The 17,865-nt window shown below is 41.2% G+C and overlaps 2 protein-coding genes across 19 annotated transcripts in view; one reads left to right on the top strand and one right to left on the bottom strand.

The window, feature by feature from the left end:
* Positions 1-17,865, top strand: part of LOC105671809 (very long chain fatty acid elongase AAEL008004-like) — a 334,136-nt gene that overhangs the window by 246,577 nt on the left and 69,694 nt on the right. The window contains exon 1 of one of the 17 annotated variants that reach the window (XM_012366271.2): positions 3,041-3,058. The exons of the other annotated variants lie outside the window; for them this stretch is intronic. The gene's annotated coding sequence lies outside the window, so the exon portion shown is untranslated. Of the gene's footprint in view, positions 1-3,040; positions 3,059-17,865 lie in introns of those variants that run through there. 17 annotated transcript variants of the gene reach the window in all.
* Positions 1-17,865, bottom strand: part of LOC105671805 (uncharacterized) — a 252,615-nt gene that overhangs the window by 221,340 nt on the left and 13,410 nt on the right. The window lies entirely within an intron of this gene.

A 17,865-nucleotide genomic window follows, 5' to 3' on the forward strand; every position in this document is an offset into this window, starting at 1 on the left:
TTTGACATCCGATTTCGACGATTGTTGTCCCTCTTAAAATTTGGCTGCCGGCGTCTAACGTCACGAGATGGATGAAAGGGCGGAATGAAAGTCGTCACGGTAGGGACGAAGCGCTCTGTGTAACGCGTTACGCGCACGCAAATACACACGTACATTACACGCACGCGTGTCCGCACACTCACGGCGGCGCCGCGCCGACGTTAGTCGTCGATCTTCAAGACAAATATTATTCCGAAAAATTGGATTACCGTTATCGTCCACCACCGAACGTCGACAGCTGTGCGTTGGCGGATCGTCCCGACTTACCAACACATACGTAATGCGTGTGCGAGCGCGTCTGAAAAACTTTCGGGACTATCACCCCGATCTTCTCCTCCCAACATCCAATCTCTCCCTTTTCTCTTCGGCGCACCAGACCGCGATATCCCACGACTTCGGTATATCTCAACCACGCAAAATGTCGCCGTGACGGTGGATACAAGCCAGCACCGTTCGCTCCCAAATCTACATTTCAACGTACGATAATATCGCGAAATAACGTTTGCTAGTGTCGCACAATATTTTGTATGTTCCAAGTAATCGTAAGAGCTGCAAATAAATACTGCGATAAGATGCATTTATTGCTTTATAATTAATTTTTATAATTTTTATGCCAGTTCGAGGAGACTTTCAACTGTTGATAAAAAGATTCCAATGATAAAAGCATAAATACGGGAATACTATAGAAATCTTACATTATTGCAGGAGAAGCATTAACAAAATAAATATTCAAATTACATGTCTTTGTGACAAGACAAAAAATTATCTTTTTATAAAAATATTTTAATAATTAATTATAAAAATAAATACGAGAAAAATATTAAACTGGTGTTATTGATGTAAGTTTACATTTTCAGCGTTAAAAGAATTAAAGATTAAGAAAATTCGCGGATCGCGCGCTTAAGAAACGAGAAAAGTGAGCATATTTATCAGCAAAAAGAAGAATGTAGCTCCGGTCCTTTAATACCCTCTTTGATAACTCCCTTGAATACAGAACGATAGTCTCGTAATACCCAGATTAATATACCCCTCCAGCTTTAGGCCTGTATCAATACGCAGAAGACCCGAAGTGCCGCGCCCCCCAAACAACACGTTGACAATCACAAGCCGGTGTCAAAAGCTTTTTATCTCTCCTCTAATGATTAACAGGTCTGCGGAAAGTAATATTTAGACGCCGGCGCTTTTAATTTCGAATGTTTGCATTTTTTAAAACACAAATCTCTAAAATCTATCTTTTATATCACGTGAGCACCTTCCTCTTCAAGATGTAAGGATTTAAATTTGCGTAAATAACATACGGAATAAAGGAATAGTTGCAAAAAATCATAAATAGCTATAAACTGTGAAGAAAGTCACGATTTAATTAACGCTCCTTCCTATTCGGAAAACTTTGGCTCGGTAATTATCTATCGCCTTTTTTCGCGTACACGTCGTGAGATACCGATGGCCGAAATAGTACGGCAGGCAGCGATGCGCGCGAGGGGAGAGAGGAAAGAGGAGAGGACGACGGTGAGATCGTATACAAATGCAGAGCGAGTGCATTTCACGGGCCATGGTATTTCAGAAATTTCCCGATACCGCCTCTCCATCGACGTTCCTTCGCTACCTTCTCCGTCCCTCCTCTCGCGCTGGTCGACGATCTCGCTCTCTGCAGAACGCGAGTGGGATTTTCGCGCGTAGCGGACGTGTTTTTCGCGTGAAAGGAAGAAACACGATTCCTCGGTTTTTCCGAATGGAGCGGTTAGAAAGCGGAGACAATAACCGCCAACTCGTTTCGTATACCGGACATCGCCGGATTATCGGACACCCTTCCCGGATCGGATGCTCGCGTGTGAGCGAGCGACTTAATTCTTCTTTCGGCGCAGCGCTTTGAGGAAACTTCGTAAAATTCGAAGGAATAACGTCGTGTGAGAAATCGTCGCGATCTCGTATGCGGCGAGGTTTATTGCTGGCGCCAGTTGTCTCATCTGGAGTGTTGCTTTATTGCTGGCGGAGCTGTCGCCTGGCTTTAGCAATTGAGAAATATCTGATCTTGTTTCGAGCAGAGACGGAGAGAGAGAGAAAGGATATTGGTCCGAATTGTCTCGGAATAAGAAATTCGATGTCAGCGCAAAAGTATCGGAAAGGCACCGATATCGGTTTTCAGACTGCAAATTTGATTAATAAACAAAAAACTTGATTAGTTAGTGGGTCTATTTTGCATTTCTTTCTAAATTTGCGTAAATTTTAAAGAGCCTTACTATTTTGCGAAAGATTTAATCGTGACGACCAATCTGATTTCGACGTTGCGCCCGATGGTGCAAGTCGATGCTGCGTGAGCGCGCGTAAACTGCATATCGCACGACACATTACGCACTCGTATGCATTTGCATGCGAGCGGAGACTTTTATGTATCGCATTTTAATATTTATCGGATTTACGGGTGATGACAGCGCATTGTTTACGCGCTTTGACTGCAAAAATAAGCGTATCTACCGCGCGAAATACTCGGCCACACCTCACCCGATTTCATCTCCCGTCACTTCATAAAACTAACCACGCGTCCTCGTGAAAGCACATTTGCATGTCCGACATTATTATAATCGCGTATCGATTGCTATTAAAGCTCGGATTGCTATTAGTTACCGAATAAAATTGCGCATTTCCAGAACGCGTATCTGCAAATTCGCATTTAAATCGCGCGTGATATTCAACGATCAAAAATATATCGAGTATTCGTTTCGCGACGAAACGGCGCGAAGAAAAATAATAAGAGCGCAGCGGTGAGTTTTCCGCTCGAATAAATCGCGGCGTAATTTCGTTTGTCTTTCGCAGGGAAATAGGTAAGGGGAGGGTGACCGATTATGTGTCCTTCCCCCTGCTCGTCGCGACGTGAGTATCAACACACACGGCACGCTCGAGCGACACGCAAGAGAGCGAGCGAGCGAGCGAGCGGACGTTCGTGCGCACCAGGTGAAATGCGAGCAAGCGGGCAGGTAAGCGAGCGAGAGCGCGGGGGAAGGACCTCTGTTCTTGACAGGTACGCATTGCCAGCTACATCCCCCCCCCCTCCCTCCCCCCGACACTCGCGCATTCGTCGACCTTCCGCACCACTTCCTCCCTCTTCGTCCTCGTCCGCCCCGACCCCGGCCAGGCCACCCCTTGCCAACGGACGTCGAAAGCACGAACTCTGCCACGGAGAGATTTCGGGATCTCGCATCGCTGATCGAATCGTTCGTGCATACTTCGCGAACGGGGGATTAATTCGGCCGCGACTAATCCGGGAATTGGCCATGAGCGGAGCCGACGCGAGTTGCACGCGCGCGCGCTCGCGCGAGCAGGCTTTCGCTCCCGTGTTTGCTCTATGCCGCATATCGGAGCTGGTGATCGATGCTTGTAAATGTCCAGTTGTCTAGTGGAAAGCTCCACAAGACGAAATTTTCCGCAACGCATACTTTAAACAAAAAGCATCTCATGCATCTACTTAAAATTCAAAATTTAAAACTTTCGACTATTATTTGTTGTATAACAATAAGACTTGATTTTCTAAATAATTTTTAAATTGCGAGTATAAAGTCACGATGGAATAAGCAGAATTATAAATTTTTTCTACTACTTGTACAAACATCACTTGTGCAGCGATGAAACTTGAATTAATTTAGGAAATTATTTGGAATTAGCTTTATTAAATATTTTATTCGGATAATTTTCGGGAAAAAGTGTAATATAGCAAATGTAATAAAGGCCGCGATCGATCATGAGAATATTCATCCACTTTTCGTTATGAAAAAGTCGTCGATAAACTCTTCGAAGTTACTCCGGGCAATTTGTATAGCCGGGGAACAATGGTGGTTTCCTCCGCGCGTAGGACGTGTCATCTTTTATCCCAACTTTTATCCAGCAAAAACGACGTTACGTAATTTCTTTCGCCATTGTAACCGTTCTTATTAATGTTACTAATGCGTAATACCGTCACATCACAGTTACGGGTGCAAAAAAAAAGAAAAAAAAATGGCGGTTCTCCGGTGGCCAACTAGAAAAGGTAATTCGCCGGCGTTATCGCGGGAAAATGCGCGGCGACGTCACCCGATGTATGCACGAGATGCGCCGCGGCGCTGTACCGCCGGACTTGGGCGACTCGCGCGGGAGGGAAACCATTCTCTGCATAAAACAAAAGACGCGCAATACGATATCCCGCCAGTTTCATACTTACGTTTCGTGCATATTTCAAGCGCGTCGCGCACTTGGAGGTACGGGAAACCATATCGGGATTCACCAACTGACTGCAGTTTATGCGATGTGTACAATGCGCGCGCGAGACATTTTTATTCTTATTCGCGTGCACGCTTATACCGGTGCGGCCGATGCGCGCCATCGTAAAGGTTTTTCCCCCATTTTCCGATACAGCGGACATCGTAATATCTTATCGAATAGCAAATCGTGTTTAGATTATGATAAAACGTAATGAATAATGAAATGTAAAAGCAACAGAGTTCACAGATGCTCTTAAAGAATATTTGCTTATAAGGTAAAGCTTTCGCGTGGTTTCTTTCTTTAATATTTCGCGAGAGAGCACGATGCTAATCAATTTATTAACATTGTTAGATCATATTTCTAATGAAAATCAGCTAAAATGTGAGGAAATGTTGAAGAAAAGCTCACTCAATTATTGCAATTATGCCATTATAATCGTTAATTTTTTATTCGATTAAATTGAATGCAATTTCAGAGTATTGCAATTAACAACCATTTTTTTAAAGATCTCGCACTCTTATTTTTCATGCTATTTTATTTAAATTCAATGCAAAATTTCAAGCATGACAGACATTTTATTCTAATAAAACGTATTGTGATATTGTTTTCCGCATCGATACTACTCGTTTACTTGGTTACACTCTCTCTAGTTGATCAGATTTCGATAATAAATCATAGTTCATTGTATTTATTTGAATAGCTGGTTGAAAAGCGATACAACGTGTTAATAAGAGGTTAATAGCGCATTGGGCGTTCGCGCTTTCGAATTTTGCAACTACAAATACTAGAGCAGACAGTGTGAGAACATGCAGATTAATAATGTATCGGACGTAAAAAATTTCATGATTTGCCGTCGTAAGGCCGTCAAAAGATAAGAAATCACGATTACGCGCGTCTTCTGTCTATTTTACCCTGCAGATATTTCCTTGTAATTGCGCGAGTTACATCCGCGCGGCGCACATATCACAATGTCGGGTTTCCTTTACGTTTTCGTAGCATAACGACGGTAATGGTCCACTCCGACGGGCAATACGATTGCCCGCGGCAGTCCCCTTCTGTGTGAGTACCTATCATTGATCGCGCGAGTGCCTGCAACTTGCATTCTCGAGTGGCAATTGGACTGTGGAAGATGATGAGCAATGTACAGCGTGTCTCGAGTGCAAGAGACGAAAATCGCCGTGCCGGAGGCAGAAGTCGATGCGAGATAACGTCGAAATAGCGCTTTATTAGGAACAGAAGCTAAAATAACGAATCTGTCATTTTCCACGATGCCATTCAATCAAATCATTTAAATTATCTTAAACCTTCGACTGTTTTAAATAATTGGATTAGTGCATACTAAATTTCTCGAATCGGTAACTTTCCACGATTTTTTATATCCGTTCTTCAGAGAGCGGAAATAAACTCGAGCGTAAAAAGCTTAGTAGCGAAAAAATGAGGTACCTGCATGTTACGCTCGTATTTCTGCAAATTGCCGGGTCAAAGGTAACAGGATTAAACGGCGAAATTTCCAAATACCGTTTTTTGGCGGCGTCGCCATAATTCAGGTGAAATCACGCGACACACGTCATACATACTACACGAATCTGGAAGGAACGGGATTTCTCGCGAGAGTGAATTTTTCTCGCCGGAGCGCATTATCGGGAACGGGCTCTCGATACATCAAGCCCCGAGAAATATTTCACCATCTTTTTTTCGCGTTCTTTGCATCCGCGACAAAAGACGAGTACGTGCCCGTGGCAATAATTCAGAACGGCGCTGTGGCGCGATTTCACCTCACGCGTACGTGTATAAAAGCCCGCTTTTTCTTTGATCGAGGCGAAGGGGCAGCGCTCGCGCGCGAGTTACGCGAGTACGACGTGCCATAAGTGGCCCGAAACGATCTGGAAACTCGAGGCAAAAGTCAGTCGCAGATCTCCATAGTGAGCCGTGCAATCGCGTGTGCCCTCCCCCCTGTCGACACGTAACTACACCCCGATATTCGGGGTGGCGATAATGATGCTCGCGCTTAAACAAGCCACGTTAGGTAACGATTACTACTGCGCCTCAGGCTGAAACTCGCTTAGTTCGAGCCGATAATCGCCGCGTGCATGGAAGCCGTCAGGAATATTGGATTATGGACTTTCCTTTTTGGAAGTGCAGCTTCGATTGGCACGGAAGATAATGGCAAAATTCAGCAGTTCTACAATCCCATTTTAACGAGTGTTATTCAACACAGTATTATTTTGATGCGGACAATTTATTACATGTTTATATTAATACATCATGCGCTTCCTCAATTTCTTCTTCAGTATAGTCAAACAGGAAATAGTGGAAATTAAGCACTAATGCACTAATTGCAAGCGGCACTCGAATATTAAGTACGGTAAAGTACCGCCGGTTATTCCTTTAAAATCTGTCGTTATTTATTAATTCACATTCGTCAATTTTTAAAAAATATTACCAAAACATAATTTATTTTTTTTTAATATTACAAAATTTATTACAAAATGTATTTTGCAATTATAAAAGAAAAGAGAACCGAGTGTAATTTGGCACAAAATGCAAAATTATAACAGATTATTCGCATCGTTTTCCGCGATATTAAAAATGTTTGTATGGAATTTATTTCGGCAAGTTTTAATTTATTAGCATTTTTCATCTACATTCTAAATAAAAGTATGAATATGAATTTTCCTTTTATCATCACTAAAAATAGCCACATATGCATTCGTTGTAGAGAAATGCAGATGCGAAATCTAAAAGCACAAAAACAAGGTAAACACACGTTTTTGGATTTTCTATCATTAAAATGTTCGATAGCAATATATATTAAAATCTTCTTCATCCAACTTATGTAACCGTATCAATTTGATAAAAAGATAATTCTGCAATAAAATTATCGGATTTCACTTAAATAAAGCTAAAATGGAATTTCTATATTTTCAAATAATTTTCTTTAAAAGTAAAATTTACATCTATTTATGTATCTTTTATTCATATTAATAAAAGCAACAAAATATCAAAAAGTATGAAGAATAATGTAATAAGTTTCCGCATCATTATTCCAACATTATACTGCTACGCGCTTCAGTACGATCAGTTAACAGAAAATCATTTTGGTCCCGGAAATACAAAAGGCTTGCGACTAAGTTGGCACAGAAAGCATAATTTCGGGGAACGTAACTATCACCAGGTACTTTCCAATTAATTCTGGCACACTCGTGTTTGCGAGAGTCTAATTTAAATGAATAAATTACATCCGCGCACCCGTTTAAATGCGAGTCGTTCTATATTTACAGCCACATCAAATACATACATTATCATTACGCCAGAGGAATTAGCTGTGAAAATTACGATTTAAATGCCCGAAGTGCAAATTGTAATATAATTCGCTCGCGATGAATAATATTATTTGCTCGCGGAATTTGGCGGCGAGCATTTTCTCGCGCAAATCCGGCGATAACTGCAACAACTGCAGCTTCTGCGTCGAGTGCGCTCGCCAAAAGATCATAATTCCGCAAATAAGCAATTGTCATGCGCTATAAATTGCATGATTAACGGCGCTGCGTTAATTACCGCGCGCGCCACGCAGTTCTCTCCTCGCGCGCGTGCTGAATCGAAAATATACGGGCCGATATAAACAAAAATCATGCAACTTCGAGCTTCCGCGATCGCATTGCTTCAATTGAGGCGTTAAACGCAAGAGCTTCGAGCACCATGATGGTTCGCGTGGTCACAACGTTATCGCGAATCTCGTGGTCACGTTCTCACGGGCGCGTGACTTCGCTTGCGCTACGAAAAAAAATTTGCACGAGCACTTTTTTTTTTTCCTCTCTCAAAACAACCGCGCCAGCGATTACGGTAATTTCTGCCAGAGGTAGTTTCCTCGTAAGTCCAATCAAGGTCCGCCATATCTAAAAAAATACATCGCAGCTCGTTTGACATTTTTTTCTTTTGTTTTGTAAACCATCAAATTTTTATTAAACCACAATTTAAAGCGTCCAAATAACGCAAATATTCATTAAGATTAAAATTTACAGCTTGTCGGTAAAATTAATTTCTAGTAAAGAAACAGATTAGAAATAAAAACCTACAATTAATTTATATTTATATATTCACTTGTACAATCTATACTTCATTACGCTAGACGTTAATTTTGCCTGCAATCATGTGAAAATTTACATCTCTAATAATTGGTTTCAAAATTACAGACTATAGTAGTTGTGATTTAACACTGATCTTTTTGCAACGTACTTATATTCCGTAGAATCGCGACGACAAACAGTACGAATATGCATTACGTATAATCGTTGCGCGTGAAAAAAGTGATCCTCGAGCGAATACACACACACACACACACACACACACACACACACACGCGCGCGCGCGCGCGTGTGGATTAGAGGCGTTCGCGAGCTCGCAAACGTCTCGAGGGTGTTATAGCGTACCAGCCCACTAAGTACGTGGCAACTACGACATCGCGCAGCGGGTAATAGCGAATGGTGCAACATCGGTGCGAGATGCAGCCGCGTGAGGCACACGACGCAGCGCGTTGCATGCACCGCGAGATTGCATAATGACATAATATTCATGGCGGTACGCTTATGCTCGCGACCGAGTAGGTAATAAGGGTGCAACGGCGGGAACACGAGGTATAGCGCGCCACGGGGCGTGGGGGGTGGGGGGAGGGAGGAGGGGGGGGCGACCTCCGCCCTTGATGAGAACCGAGCCGAGGTGGCGGCGAATATTACGTCGGACGAAAGAGGGAGGACGAGAGGTGACGGAGGTTAAGGCGCAGGGGGGGAACGAGAGGAGACGGGCGGCGGGAGAGCGCGGGACCGGAGAACGAGCGAGACCAACGGGCGGCGGACACATTTTTAATTAAGACAGTTTCGAGGCGTAATTAATTTTACTACGGCGCTACCTAACGACCGACACCCGCCGGTCCCTCACGCCGCTGCTAGCTTCTTCTTTCTGACCGCTATCCTTCCCCGCCTTTCCCTGTTCTGCATAACATGCTCTTACGTTTTCCAAGTTTCGTGCACTCGACGACGACGTTAGAATTTAGGCCAGCGATAAAAATCGCCGGCAATATTTCTCCCGATAATTTCCAAGGTTTGTTACTTAGATCGAAGCAATTCTTGTAACGCATGTTGCTAGGCCTTTGCTTTCGGCATTTTCCAGAAAAATAAATCGACTTTGAAACGATAAATAAATCTGATCGGGTGCAGTGTAGAATTTTTCTATCTGTATGGCTCTATTATTAAGCTTTCTATCAAATTTTTTAAACAAGGAAAACTCGAACATTGTCAGAAAATTTGTAACCGGGGTATATGATTCCAATAATTGAATTCGCTAAATCGAGAAAGGTACCACGAAAATTCATTCTTTCGTGTTATTTTCTCCGGAATTTTCTCGGATAAGTGTCGTTACCAGATATTGCCCGATCAGCGATATTAACGATAGTCTCAAGTTTTCTCCTCACGTCACGTTCGTGTATTGTTTTCTTTTACTTATATTTTTGTTATGTTCTTTTTAACCACAATCTAAACATCATAATTTTAAAAAATATTTTCCGTTCTCAAAATGTACATAACATGTAAAAAATTTTATAAAACGGCACTTTTTAAAAGGCTTAAAGCTGAAAAAAATGTAATGCAGAAAGAAAAGATTCTACTCAATAAAAAGATGAATTTAACATAATAATCATCATAATACTTATCATCAGTATTACTCTACTTTGAACAATCTCTAGTATAAAAAGATAAGACTATAAAATATATATATATATATTATAAGAGAATGCATACACACATACAGAAGCATAGGTATCTAACTTCTATTCGATTATTCTTGCAGCGTATATCCTACGTATTCATTAATAAAGCATGAGCATTCATCGCTTAGTGGAAGACAAATCGATCTCGTTAGTTCTCATAATTTTATTATAGCTGACTGAGTATAGATAAGACATAACTAGTTGCAAAACGATATACATGTATCCAGATTCATCGTGGAATATATCTTTATATCTTTTTTACGACATCGTAAATATTTTATTTATATATCACGTCAGAGCGTGACTTTTATATTTTCGATGCTACTGCGTAAAGAAAACAATATCTGTCGTGTTAGAATGCGATTAGACTAAGGGATAGGAGATGCGATTCCGCTGATTAAATCTTAAGTATTGTGACGAAATCTCGGTAAATTTCGATTCGTGCGGTTGAATTCATTATCTTACTTTATTCTTTCGTTACATCTAACGTGGGCGGGCAACCGAAGGAACGACGAAGCATAAATTATGACGCGCCGTACGATTCTTCTATCTACCTCCACACAGGCAGTAAACTGCTTTCCTCCTCCTCCTCGCGCCAAAAATCGGAGGGAAATTTCATCTCGACGCTTATGGTACATTGCGAATTTATGAGTGCCATAGATTACCGAACAAATACATGGAAAGTGTTATAGAGGCATCTTTGACGCTAAAATATATTCTAACAAAAATTAAAACGTTGAATATCAGTTTAATGATATTAATAATACGAAGAGATATTTTTGAGGATGCGTAATAATTAAAATTGTAATCGTAATATTTTCATATTTTGCACTGTTTTTCAATCAAGAAAAATAATACTATATGCTACATTATTATTATTATTTAGGAAAACAAAAATTTTATTTTTAGTTTTTAAACTGTAGAATACACTTGTTAACTTTGTTGTATTATTTTTAGTTATTTAACAAAGAGCTTGGTATGTTTTAACCTGTAATATTTTACGTTTAACACAAAATTCTGCTTGAGAAAACATTACTCAATTATAATCCATTTTAAATATTCTTTTGAAATACTACAGAGCGAGTTTTCTTCATTTGCGATCAATGTAAAATATTAACAATAGAATAAAATTGCGTGATGTTTGTTGCAAAGCATGAATATATATATTGTTTATAAATTATGTATCAAGAATATTTGTAAAAAATGCAGCAATCACGGGCGATCGATGAAAGCGGTTGGCGCTCCTCGCGCCTTTCTCGCCGCTGGTGGCTACGAGAAGGCAGGGCAATAATCACTTGTTCGTCGGTTTATCTGCCCATTAAAGAAAACGACCTGTTAACCGAGGTATGCGCAGCGATAGCGACCGCCGTCCAATAAATGTCGCGTTAGCGCGTCAGCCTAACTTACGCGCCCATTCTGTCATCTTGCGCGCGTAACGTTATCGTCGATTATCTCGTCGTACGGATCGATGCCCGGGGTCGTATTCATGTCACCCCAAGCTAAACAGCCCTCCCCTAACTCTTGCACCAAAAGTATCAGTTACAAGCAAATAAAAAATACTCACCGAAGAAATATAATATCGATTGATCAATTAAACCAAAAAGCGTTGTCCCGTTTGAGTTATCGTCCAATAAAATTTGAAAACTTACGATCAAATAACTTTGTCAAATTATATTATTTTGCTGTTCACAAAATACTGAAATATACCAACAATAGATCGTAATCGTGATTTGAAATCCAAGATGTAAATTTTAAGTTTTACTTTAAATGTTAAATTTTATTCGATATCTCAGATCTCAATACTTAATCATTTAAGTTTTTCTTTCATTACACGAGAGAGCGAGATTTTTCTACAATTTTAGTTGAACACATGGCTCACAACAGCAGCAAGTCATGCGAGTAAAGTATCTAATTTCTACAAAACCACAATGGCGAATATAATGCAAACTGAACGAAACCGGCTGCAAAAAGAGACCGAAGGATTCAACCGATACTCTTTGCTGAAGCTTGGCTTGGAAAATACGGACGATAAATCACACCCCGCGCAAATGACAGGCGCAAAAAGTGCCATACCGTTTCACCGAGAGCAGAAGTTGGGATCCGTTCGATCGAGAATTGCAGGCGGAAGCTGCGAGATCGGAAGATGCGCCCTCGCTCGCTCGCTCGTCCGCGTGCACCACGCTTTTTGCGTCCACGTCGAGGTGTCGTGACGCGCGAAAGCCAGTTTATCACCGCGTTTCGTGACCGCTGCATGTCCTGCGGGTTGCTGCCAGAAGCAAAATACAGCCACCGCGCGGCGGGAATAGTAGACCGGCCAGCCGGCCAGCCAGCCAGCCAGCCAGCCAGCCAGCCGGAGCTTCTGCGTGATAATATTTAGTATTCCCACAGCGTCGACTGTCGTGGCTTATAATATTTCGCGTCATATTAATATTCCAGAGGGACGCCGAGCCGCGCCGCGCCGCGCCGGTTCGTGCACTCGGCAGGAGAACGGACAACCAGGACGACCCGTGCAGCCGCCACGTCCGCGCAGTGGCGTACGCCTCGGTAGCATCCCTGCTGCGAGGGTGAATCAGAAAGCAAGTTGTGGACTCGTGAATAAATGAAAAACTAGAGTGACTTTACAAGGGTGGGGACAAAGGCGGACTTTAATTATTGACATAAGATTACTATGATGTATCAAGAATCAACGTGAACGCGACAACCTCAAAATGTATTGAAAGTATCGCTGTGAGGATGAATCAGAAAGCGCGTTGTGCTTCTGAATAAATCAAAGTGACAAAAAGATAAGGACAAAATATAAGATTGTACGGAGGGACGCCTTGATAAAGATGAAACTGTCATCTTTATCAACTGTTATCATGTCAACGTGAAAGAGAAATAAAAGAGTCAAGATGAATCAAACTTAATCAAAATAGATTAAATCGAACCCGTAATTTTCAGTATTTATATACTGCAGTCGGCTAATGAACGGATATCATATGCTGAGAATATTAGCAGCACCGCGTGTGTCGAACGTCTGAATATTTTTATTTGCGCAAATATTTTAGAATCTTCTTTCTATACACATTTTATTTTACTGCGTGTATTCATAGCATTTGTTTCAAGCAATAATAAGCCATAATAAGAAAAAGAGGCATTGAAAAATAATGGGCTCTATGGTAAACGAAGCAGAAGGGATTAAAATCCAATAGCGAATTTATTCTTAATCAAGCTTTTTTCCTTAAAAAAAAAAGGGCCGCCACGGATGAGATTATCTCCACAAAAATAGCTTTAGGGACGGAAGAACCGGCGAACTATGTCACCAGGCAGCATCCGCTACACGAGGTCACCGAAGATCTATGCCGTGCATCGACCGGCAGCGTGTATAGAGGGGTGGCCGCAAATTACGTACAAAATTCAACGATGCCGCCGTCTCTCCGCTCGTTGCGAGGCAGATTGAGAGTAGCGGCACGTGTTTCGGGACTAGCAGCTCGCGACACGCTCTCTCGATCTTCCACGTTGGGAACGTCGAAATATCGCGCACCCTGTTCAACGATTCACGAGCAATCCGGTCAAAGATGCATACGGCTGCCCTTTTTCCGAAACACGGCCTCTCGAGAACAGCCGGACTCGGGCCAATGAAAACTGTCAGTAAAACACGCCACTTCTAGTCGGGATTGAAGTGAAATAAATCATTTTTTCCCACAAATAGCTCAAAGTATAATTTATTTGCAAATTTACAAATTAGAGTTTATACGTACAAAGTATCATCAATATTTTCGAAAAAGAAATAAATTAATTTCGGTGAACAAAACTATTGATGTCGTACTTCCTTGATAATAATTAGTCGCAGAAGCTGATTAAATCGAATAAATGCCTCATACTGCCACATCCCTTTTTTGCACGTTTCGATCGGCTTGCTTCGAGGGTTCGTTCTATCGAAAATTGATTAACGTCGATTCAATTAAAGGCGAAGGCGTATTTAAGCCGTCATCATAAAGCTAGCGCGTGTGTCACATCAATCGCGCACCCGAGGCTATACCGCCGAGGGGTGCGGTCGCATCCCCGCGCGATTACAACCGCTCCCACCCCCGATTACCGTTGTTCTTCCATCCCTTCGCCGCTCGCCCCCGCTCCAGACACCTTCGACAACTCCAAACCCGTGTCGAACGTGTCTCGGGAGCACGCGACGATATCGTAACGATGTTAGGGCGACTGGGGAAAGGGAAGCTTTGACGAGAAACGATCGATGAGAAAGAGAATATACGACAAGGAGGGAGAGAGAGAGAGAGAGGGCGGTTAAAGCGGGAGACCGCGGTGCGCGGCGTGCTCGAATGGGAGAACGTCGTCGGATGAAAGAGCGAGTGCCGCTCAAGAAAGGGACAGGACACGATTTATTCGATACGGTAAAACGAAACTCGTGGGAATCGCAAAAGAATGTAGACTTATGTGTACATAAAATGTATATGTATATGTATTAATCACTTGGTATGAAGAAAATGCTTATCAACGCTTATCAACGTCCGAGCTTGAGGGCAGATTGATATTTTTATTAAAATTATTTTATATTATATACTATTACTGTGTCGTTGTCACAGACTTCCTAGATGTGCACAGCAAATAATGTAATATATTATTTTATATTGTGTAATTATGGTGCAATTTGTTTCGTTGTACAGACTTAATTTTGGAACGTTAATATGAAATGATAATTGATTGACATTAATATGGTTTCGTTTATATTTTATTATAATCAAATACAAACGAAACCATATTAATAATTATGTATTAATAATTACTTAGGTGCACAAAACTGACACACTATTACATTAATAAACATATATATTAATGATATTTAGAAATTCATGCTCGTTTCTGATAGCAAACTGATGAAATAAAATAACAAATATCTTTCTCAAAAATTAATCATTCATTATAATGTGAATTATCTTAGAACAAAGCTAGCATATATTTATTATGGTTCATAATAAGCACTGAAATCAGGTAAAAGCTAATATATGCAAATGCATAAGAGAGCTCAAAGTAAGGCAAGATGATTACGTAGCCGCGGGCGAACGAATATTATTAAATGAAATGGATGACTTTTTATCGCTGGCCACGAAGTACATTCTTTATAGAAAAGATCGACGCACCTCAAAGCAATTCTGCTCATCCAATGAATTTTGCATACGTTTTGATGAGGAGATAAAGAAATGATAATAATATCGCAGTACGAGAGCCATTTATTTAAGAAAATCTGTCTTAAATATTTCGTAAAATTAAATATCGCGGACTTAGAATTCATTTATCGAAATGCCTCGATTTTTCCGATAAACAGTGCGCATACTCGGATGATGTAATGAGAGGCAAAGGAAGAGACGGCGAAATAGAGCGGGCGCATCGCACTTAAAGTGCGAGAAGGAGAAAACCGATGTGGTATAGCGGGCCGTCTTCTCGTAGTAGACGAAGCCATTTACGGGCACGTAAGCGGTTCCCATTGTCTATGAGGTATAATGGAGTAATCTCGCGGTGATGCGCACCACCGAGGCCGATATTCAAATCGCGTACCTCTTACACGCGCGTATATGTATAATACATTGGCCACCGTCAAGTTTGTGAAGTTAGTACGGCGAATTTTTATAAAACTAATGCGGCATTTGATTGTCCACAATTTCACCATACTTGTCCAGTCATAGTTTTTGGTCCACCTTGTAGAAGAAAGTTATGCGCAAACAAAAAGAAAAAGAAATAAAATTTTATCACGAGCGCAATCTAAATGCGTTTGTAATACATAATTTTTCTTTATAAAGTGGACAAAAAAATTATAGGTGGGCAAATATGATCAAATTGTGGACAATCAATTGCCGCATTAGTTTTATAAAATTTCACATTTTGGGATCCCAACTTTACAGCCCTGTCACCGCCGTCTACTAGATCGTCTTCCGGTCGGCACGAAAGCCAGCATCGCCGTCGATGCCACGGACCAAACTCTCGCGATAAGCGCAGTATTCAGCAATGTGCAACTACTTTCGCAAATTTCATACGGCAGGCATTGTTATACCACGAGTGCATTTACGACACTCGACAACTGTCGAATCTGCAACGATGGTCAAAACTATATTTATCGACCTTTTTAAAACTAGTCTGGTAAAATGGAATCTCTTTTATTCTCTAAAATTTCAACACTGTTTAAATCGTGCAAAAAATTATTATTTAAAAAGGTATTATTTCTTTTTTTTTAATTTAAAATAAAATCAGAATTTTATTTATTTTATATGAAATCCAACTAATTGGGAATAAAAATATAGTTTCCAAACGCAATATTTTTAACAAACATGTTTAAAATTTTTACAAAGCGCTTAATTTTACGTGATAAATGTCATGTTAAACAATATTTTATCGTCATGAAAAATCGGAATGAAAAATCGTCCGTCTGATTTCGCCCACCCAAATTCCTTTTAATTACCCGGCCGCGCCTAAACTCCTGCATTAATCGTCGCGCGTATTTCCGAGTAAACAATATCACGCCTATTTGTCTTCATTAAACTCTTCGAAATACTTCAGCATGATTAAACGCTCCGAAATGTGAGCTTCTTGTTACGGTCCTGGGGCTCGTGGTTTACCCGTAAATGTACGCGTTAACGCACACCGACGCGACAACCGCCGCGCGCGTATAATGCACACGTCCGCGCGTTATGTCCTGCGCGCTCGCGCTCAACACCCTCCCCGCGAGCGCGGGCGAGCGTGTACGCGATGGTTACGGCGATATATCATCGCACGTCCAGAGTCATAACGTGACGCGCAACACGCGGGCGCATCAGTCATTTAGCCGCAAATGGAATCTGCTTCCTTCCTCCCGCCGCATTTCCGCGCCTTGTACACAGTATTTTGCGCGACCGCGCGCGGCCATTGTGCGCCACGCTCACGGAGAACGCGCGCGCATGATCTCGCTCGTTTACGCGGCGATGACGCGACGAATTCTCCGCCGGTGCAAGAGAGAGAAGGACGTGAAAATTTCGAGTATGCCGCGATGAATTTAGGAAAACTGGCCCTGGGACAAAACTTGGAGATTATTCGCAGCTCAATGAGTGGTCACGTCGCGATCGCTAGTACTAATCATTAGATTAGGCAATTGGGGAGGAGAAAGGCGCATTAACTTGGGAACACGCATGTGGGGTGATTCAGTCACCCTAACTCCTGCTTTCGACAGCCGTACAAAGGGATTTGATGAACGATAATGACCAAAATACGAATTCTTCGATGATTTATCACTAAATCAATCAGTATTTTAATTAGTGCGCACGATTTGCACGAAACAGAATATTCCGAAATTACCGGACAAGAAACCGCTGTGTAATTTATTTACCAATCACAGTTCACTTGCTATTGCAGATGTTTTTGATGTGATTAGCTAGTTATTACAAATACAATTTTACATTATGCGAAAGTCGTGTTTCAATCTTTCTTGAATAATTTTTGTACTAAGTATAGAGCCATTATTCAATGTGTCATCTAAAGATTAAGAACATTCAAGAAAGATGTTATTTCAAAATTATGCTACTGTTTCGTATGAATTCTCATTCAAGAAATCGGAGAATACATGCCAACATTTTCGCTCCATTGATCGAGAAGTACACTCAAAATGAATTGTCTGGTCACTCGATATCTTCATCAAATTCCAGCTATTTTTGGTTGAAAATCGTTACGAAGCGAGCCATTATACGGTTTCTATCTCTTTCTCTCTCTCCCTTTTTCAACAAAAACCGGAACGTACATATATCTTGCCGTGGAAATGGCGAATCAACTAAACAAAATATAATCAAATTACTTCACTTAATACACGCTATTAATAT

The sequence above is a fragment of the Linepithema humile genome, chromosome 6 (genome assembly GCF_040581485.1).
Source record: "Linepithema humile isolate Giens D197 chromosome 6, Lhum_UNIL_v1.0, whole genome shotgun sequence".
In the NCBI taxonomy this organism is placed as follows: domain Eukaryota; kingdom Metazoa; phylum Arthropoda; class Insecta; order Hymenoptera; family Formicidae; genus Linepithema; species Linepithema humile.